Here is an 8,798-nt window from a genome sequence, read left to right on the forward strand (position 1 = left end):
AAAATGGATAATAAAAATTATATTTTTGTAAAAAGTGAAAGATTAAAATTATTATGAATATTAATATAATAAATTAAATTAATAATTTAATTATTTAATATTTATAACAATTGATTTAGAGTATTAAAATTACAATTTTACTTTTTATTATATTTTAAATATTTATATTAACTTTTTATAATTATTTAAATTAATAAAATTTTAATTTAATAATATGTTATATAATTAATTTTATTAATTTTTTAATTATTTTATATTTTTATACAATTAATATTTTTTATAATAATTTTAATCAATTATATATATTTATTCTACGTAATTATTCACATCATATATAATATTTGTAATTAAATTATATTAATATAATTTTATAAAATTATCAAATAAATAAATAACAATATTATGGGATAATAAATGTGACCTCAATTTTTATAAATATATTTTTAATATTTTATTTATTATTAAAATAAAAATAATATAATAAAATTTTTTTAATAATAAAAATATAATAAAATTTTTATTGCAATATTAATAATATAATATATTAAAAAGTAGTAGAATATCAAAAAATTATATAATAGTAATAATAAATATGATAAAAATTATATTTATTATATTAAAAGTAGTAAAAAATTAAAAGTTAATATATTAATAGTAATTAAAAAATAGTAAATTATATTTATTATAATAAATATAATAAAAATTATATTTATTATATTAAAAATAATAAAAAAATTAAAATATTATATACTAATAGTGATTAAAAAATAATAAATTATACTTATTATATATACATTAATTATTATTTTATATAAAAATAAATTATAAATATATAAAAAATTATAAATATATTTATTTCACATATTATAAATATTTATAATTAATTGTATCGCTTATCAATTTTTTATCGATCTATTTTAAAGTCCAATTATATATATATATATCATTTAATAATAATAAAAATATAATTAAAAAAATATATTATAAATTTAAATATATTATTTTTTATATTTTATAGTTAGAAAAATAGATAGATATTAATTTTTTTATTTATTATTTTAAAAATATATTTAGTTTTTAATTTTAAATTTTTTAATTATAAATTGATATAGTATATTAAAAATTTTAAAAATTAAAAATTCACATATTAATAATAATAATAAAAATTAAAAACTATATATAAATTATAATAATAAAAATAATAAAATATATTTATTATGATTATATTAATTAATAATATTATTAAATATGAAAAAAATAAAATATATTAAATATATCATAAATACCTATGGCACTTTATTAATTATATGAATTTAAATATATCACTAGTCAACTTCTAATTACTTATTTTAGCACTTTTTATTCAGTAATTACATAAAAATTTATTTAATTAATTTTTATTTTTAAGTTTATCTTTATTTGTTAATCTATTACTATTTAATTGTGTTTTAATAATTTTTTATTTAAAAATTTCAATCTTGTTATATTTTATATATAAAAAATTTTGCGTTTTTTAAATAAATTTAAAAGTAAATGAAATAATAAATTAAAATTATCATTTACTTTAAAATAAATATTATTAAATGAATTATTAGATTACTTTATGTATGAAATATACATAATAAATTAACAATTTAAATCAACAAGACACCAAATTTTGAATTTTAAACCAAATAAATTTATTTATATTTTTTTTATAAAAATATTATTTTAATTTGACGTGATCCTTAAATCTTTATCTTTTTACCTTCATTTCTCGTTACTCTTTTATATAATATTAAAAAAAACTATTATTTAGTTTTTATAATATCAAAAAAAATTTTAATTAATTTTTTAATTTTAAAAAATATATTAAAATATTTTTTGAGTTTTAAAAATTTTATTAATTAATTATTCTGTTAATTCAGCTATTAGATATTATAAAAAAATTTAATATACTCTCAATACATATAAATTAATTAATAAATTTTTAAAAAATATAAAAAATTAATTAATAAATATTTTTAAAATATTTAATATTTTAATATATTTTTTACAATTAAAATTTAAATATTAATTAATGAATTTCTAATATAAAAATTAAATAGTAATTTTTTACTATCATATTTTATAATTTTTTTTCGTTTAATTTGTTCTCCACAAAGTCTCTGTCTGTATCAGTATTATTTAATTTATTTTACTTTGTTTGTGTCTGTCTGCGTATGCATGGTCTGTGTCACATGTGACTCTACCTGCACAGTAGTTTTATAATAAATACCATACTAAATTAAATTTATTTTAATTTTACTTTACTTTTTATTTTTTGTTTTACTAAAATTCTAATTAAAATTGTTCTGAAATCATATTAGAGTGGCATCATATCCAAACTCATATTATATACAAGTTTCTTTTTATCATTTTTTATATTATTTAGAATAATTTATATTTTAATTGTAAATTTTAATATAATTATTAAATTAATTTTTATATTTTTAACATTAAAAATTTAAATTTCTTTATAATTAATACATTCAAATTAAATATCTTCCAATTTGTTTTTTATTATTAAAATATTGAAATATTTTAATATTTTTTAAATAACATAAATTAAACTTTAATTTTTAGATTTGAGTATAATTATTTGATTTATCTCAATATTTTTAAAATTAAATATTTAAATACTTTTATGATCAAACTTTTTAAATTTTAAGTCTTTCATCCATTTGTTTTTATTAAATATGTAACAATATTTTTATTATCTTTTTTAAATTAAAAATATTAATGAGTTAAATTTCATTTAACACTTAAGTTTATTTTTCATTTGAAAAAATATCTAAGTTCTCATTAAACTTTGTTTAAACTATCACATTCAATTAATTACTATTTAATTTTTATTTATTAAAATATTTTAATATTATATAACTTCAAAATTTAAAAAAAAAAACTTATAATTTAATTTATTTTAATTTTACTTTGCTTTGTGTGTCTGTGTACGCATATGTGACTGTGTAGGTTAGGTAGAAGTTGAGGAGTGATGACTTGATTGCAATTTGCAGGGAAAGAATTAAATTGCTTTGTCCTTTGCTTTTATAAAGTTCTAATGCACTACTATATTATAAATTTATTTTTTAGATAAATAAAATTAAAAATTTTAAGATCAATAATAAATTTTAAGATGGAATAAATTAAATTAAATGTTAACCATAAATACTTAATTTATAAAATAGTCTTTTAATTTTTTTATTTTAATAATATTTTAAATTTAATATATCATATTTTTTTTCAATTATTTTAGTTTCTCTCGACAATAATTAAATAATTATAGAAATTAAATCTAATATATCTTAATTTTTTTATTAAATACATATTAGAATAAAAAAATAATATGTTTAAATTAATTTTAACAGTATTTAAAGTTTTTAACTCTTAAACTTATATACATAATTTTTAATATTATTGAGTAGAAAATATTAAGTATAAATATTTAATTAAACTTTTAGTAGATTATATCATTGATAATTAAATTAAAATTAATATTTTGGCATTTCAGTATTTGTTAATAAAAATTCAATTTAAAATTAATATTTACAATTTTTAAATTATTTAGAACATAATAAAAATATATATTTTAAGAAAATTATTTTATTAATTAAATAAAAATTAAAAAACTATATTATAATTTGTTGGTAACTTTTAAATTTAACTTAATTTAGTAGTAAAAATCGTCACTAATCTTAAAATTATATTTTTATTTATTTTATAAAAGATATATATTTCATATTTTTTTCATGTTCGGCGTATTTAAAAAATTTAATTAATAAAAATATAAATTATTTTTTAAAAAAATAAATTTTCTTTTTTAAAAAAATTATTTTCCATTCGTTCAAATTTTTATTAAAATTTTTATTTAGAAGTTTATTAAAAAAATTTATTTTTTAAACTAAAATTAAATAATAGAAAATAAATTATCTCCTTAAAAGTATTTTTATGAAAAATATTTTTTATATAATTTTCCCTTTTAAAAGGAGAATTATTTTCTACCGTCCAAATTTTTATTAAAACTTTTATTTATAAATTTATTAACAAAATTTATTTTTTAAATTAAAATTAAATAATAAAAAATAAATTATCTCCTCAAAAATATTTTTATAAAATATATTTTTATATATTTTTTCCTTTTAAAAAAAATAATTTTTCATCCTTTAAATTTTTATTAAAACTTTTATTTATAAATTTATTAACAAAAATTATTTTTAAATTAAAATTAAATAATAAAAAATAAATTATCTAATTAAAAATATTTTTATAAAAAATATTTTTTAAACATAAATTATATTTTATAGACATTCGGAATGTTAGTAAAAAAAATTTAAGATATAAATGTTTTTTAAGTTTTGAGTATTTTTTTAATAAATTATAAAATAATTAAATTCTAATAAATTAATAAAAATTAAAAAAAATTATAGTCGAAAAATAACCTGCATTTTGTCATCATTATATAAATAAATAAGAAATATATATTTTTTATCAATGCAAAAATAATATTTACATTTATCACAGCCATAAAAAATAAAAATATAAAAAAAAGTAAAGATCAGCTAAAAATAAAAACTAAAATAATAAAATGCAATCCAAACTAAAATAAATAAATTAAGTCAATCATAGGTTAGCCGAAAACTCATAATTTAATCCAATTTAAATTATTTAGATTAAGCCGATCCATCTATGAAATTTCAAATATAGTTACGATCTAATTCAAATCATAAATTTAATCAGAATTAGATCGATTAAATATGGAACTAGATCAATTAATCGATTTTAATTTTTAAATTAAACTCAAATTTTAAATTAAATTAACCGATTACAAGTTCTTTTACTATAAATCAGTATTAAAATTGATCAGTTTAATTTGATGGTCTAATTCAGTTTTAATTTATTTTTTTTATTTTTTTAAAACATTGTGTTATTTAAAATTGATGTGTAATTAAATTAAATTATCAAGTAATTAATTTTAAATTTATTTTTAATTTGTAAAAAATATCATTTATATTTAAATGTAATATTATTTATTTTTATAATATATATTATTTTATTTTTATATCACATAAATAAATATATTTTACCATTTACTTGTTTAATAAAATATATTTTCAATAATATTTATGATTTATTTATTTATTTATTTATATTTTATTTAAGTTTTTATTTTTAATTTTTTTTTTAAATTAAAATCAAATTAAAAATTAAAAATTAAAAATTATAATCACTTTAAAATCGAACCGAAATCAACCATTAAATAATAAAATTATTTTAAATCATTTTAAATCGAATTGATTTCCGTTGGATTCGAAAATTGATCAAAAGTGTTGATTCTGCTTTGGAATTTAAACTGATTCATTGTCATATTTACAATTATAATGCATCAGTTGAAATTATCATAAGAAACGAAGCACCGCGGGGAGTTAAAGTTACCATCATTGATCACATGTAACCTTCCTCAGATCATTATTTATGAACACCGAACATCCTCATATCATTATTTATGAACACCGAATAATAATAGTCTAGCCAAAAATTAATAATTTTAACAATAATATCAGAGCACAAAATAACTATGCATGTCATATTTAGACTATTAAAAAGAAAGACCGATCGAAAACAACTCATAAAAATTATTATATATAAGAATAAAACACCATAAAATTTACGATCAACAATAATAAAGGAGAATGCGATTCTAAAATATAGCATATCTATCTTAAAGTACTGTATAGCAGAAAAAAGCATCCCACCACTCAAATAAAATATAAAATAAATATTTAAGTATTCGCGTTTTAACATTAATCATTTTAATTTTTTTTAAAAAAGAACAGAATTTAAATTTTTTCCAAAAATTTAAATTATACTTGCAAATGTTACTTAACAATGTTAATTGATTGAATAATTTCACTCATTATCTTTTCATGTTGATAATTATTTTAATTTTATATTTTAATTTTAGAATATTAAAATAAAATTATTAAATTTTAATTGATGTTATATTACTATTTGTTTTTAATTTTTAAAGTTTAAAGAATAAATCTTAATTTATTAGCATATGCATTGTTATCTTATTTTTAAAATTATGATTCAATTTTAAAATAATTATTTTTATTTTATTGAGATTTATTATTCAATTTAAAAAGAGCTTTAATTAATTTAACAATATTTAAATTGCATTGTTATTTTTATTTGTCCCAAGAAAATTTTACTTTAGAATATATATTATTAAATTACTTTAAGTATGAAATATATGTAATAAATTAATGATTTAAAATAACGAGACACAAATTATAAATTAAATCAATTTATTAAAATTTTTAAAAAATATTATTTTCACCTTGACGTGATCAATGAAATCATCAATGCACTATTTTCTTTGTACTCAATCCATATGATTTTATATCGTACTGAAAAGTTTTTATCAAAATAAACAATAAAATAATTAATATTTTTTCTTAAAAGAGTAAAATGATAAAAAGAAAATAAAATATAAACTTTATTTTATTTTTTAATTTGAAGAGAAAATTAAATTGATGAGGAAAAAGTTTACGTTGTATACCTTTATATTTTAAGAAAAATAAAAAGAATAAAATAATTGATGTAACTTAAATAAAAATATATTAGATTTAGAGCTGAATGATTCCAAATACAACCATGCATATTTTAAAAATCTCTTAATAAAATGGTAAATTTGTTATTCAAATAAACAGGGTACTAATCAATTTAATAATATTTAAAATTACATTTTTATTTTTATTACAACAAAGTAAATATATTTATTTTTGAATTTTAAATTAATATAATAAAAATATTATAAGAATTAAAATAACATGTATGATTAAAATTAAATAAAAATTAAATAATACAAATATTTAAGATAATTAATAATTTTTTAACATAAAAGTAAAAAATATATTTTATAAAATATACAAATATTTTAATCATACATTTTTAAAATAAAAATAAATTAATAAATTTAATAAAACCTCAAAAATCTAATAGTAATTCCATCGTACACCTGACATTCAGTGATTTATTGAACACCTTTATGTTATTAACTCTATACTTTGTTTATTTTTCTTTAATTATTATCAATAAAAATTTGCTTTTAAAATAATATAAATTAAAAAACTTTTCATAAATTTAATATAATTTTGAAATAATTTACAAATTAGTATTAATTTAAGAAAATGTCATTAAAAAAATATTTTTTTTAATTATATAAGTACTTTTAAAACAGTAATTGAAATTATTATTTTTAAAATTTGATTTGATTTTGATATGACTCTTTACTTTTAAAAATATTGACATTTTTAAAAACAATCAAATATTTCTGAAAACACCACTTTAATAAACTTTTTAAAAATAAAATATTATTTAAAAAAATTACTATTTAATTTATATAATTTAATAAAATTAATTAATTAATATTTTATTAAAAAATAATTAATTATAAAAATTAAATAATTATTTAATCATATCATTAATTATTTAGTTATTCTATGCATGGAATTACAAGAGTTATATAATCGTTTTTTTTTTAATTATACGGATTGAATGAATAAAAAATATTTTAGTTATTTTACCAATGATATTTCATAATATTATTATTATTAGAATTGATTAAAATTAATTAATTAATTTTAGTTATTATTATTATTCTCTTTAGACCATTATAATATGAGTATTTGGACAAGTGATATTTTTACTTTAATTTCTTCCATCTGCAAAATTTTATAGGAAAATTATATTGATTTTGAGTTTTCCATAAAATTATTAAATAGTAATATTTTTAGATATATTATTTTATATGTATTTTAATTACTTATTTATTATATAATATCTAATTATAGAATATATAATAATAAATGACAATATAGTAATATATTTTAAATTAAAAATGATAAATGATTTAGTATTTTTATAATAAAGTTATTAGAAAAAAATAAATGAACAAGTAATAATAATAATAATAATTAAATTGTTCATAAGTATATATATTATAAATAGTTTAAATGAGTAAAAATGTACGGCTGAGATGAGTTTCTCCAAAAGTATTGAATGGTCACGATTCCGCTTGTAGTTACATATGAAAAAAAAAACAAACAAATTGTATGCTAGAAAAGTAGAACCTGGGATTTTGAACTTATTAAAGATTCCCATAAAGTATTATGTTAAAAGAGAATTCAATTGCACTATTTTTTAGTCATATATATATATATAATTGGTTGAATTTGATTTTTCTGAATGATTTTTTTTTTAAATCGAATTGAATTGAATAAATTAAAATTTTTAAAATTAAAAATTAAATTTTTAAATAAAATTAATTCCATGAAATTTTTAGTTTAACTAAATAATATTTGGTTCTCCTGGTAGTACTATAGAATATGAGTTTCAATGTTTTATAAATAGAGATAAATTATAAATTAATATATAAATTAAAAAATTATAAAGTTGTAAAAAAATTAAAATTTTAATAATTAAAAATTGTAAAAATTTAAATATAAAAATATATTATATTATAAAGTTGTAAAAAATTAAAAAGTTATATACTACTAATAATGAAAAAAAAAATTTAAAAGTTATATATAAATTGTAATAATGAAAATAATAAATTATATTTATTATGATATTAATAACATTATTAAATATAAAAATATAATTTAAAATAAAAATAAAATATATTAGGTGTAATACCCGGCTAGAGTCCGGCACCAGAATTCCTATTGTCCGACGGAGTCTCGGGTGTCGGTACCCTTTGGAAGGGTAAGGGGTAT

The sequence above is a fragment of the Manihot esculenta genome, chromosome 7 (assembly GCF_001659605.2).
Source record: "Manihot esculenta cultivar AM560-2 chromosome 7, M.esculenta_v8, whole genome shotgun sequence".
NCBI classification, from domain to species: domain Eukaryota; kingdom Viridiplantae; phylum Streptophyta; class Magnoliopsida; order Malpighiales; family Euphorbiaceae; genus Manihot; species Manihot esculenta.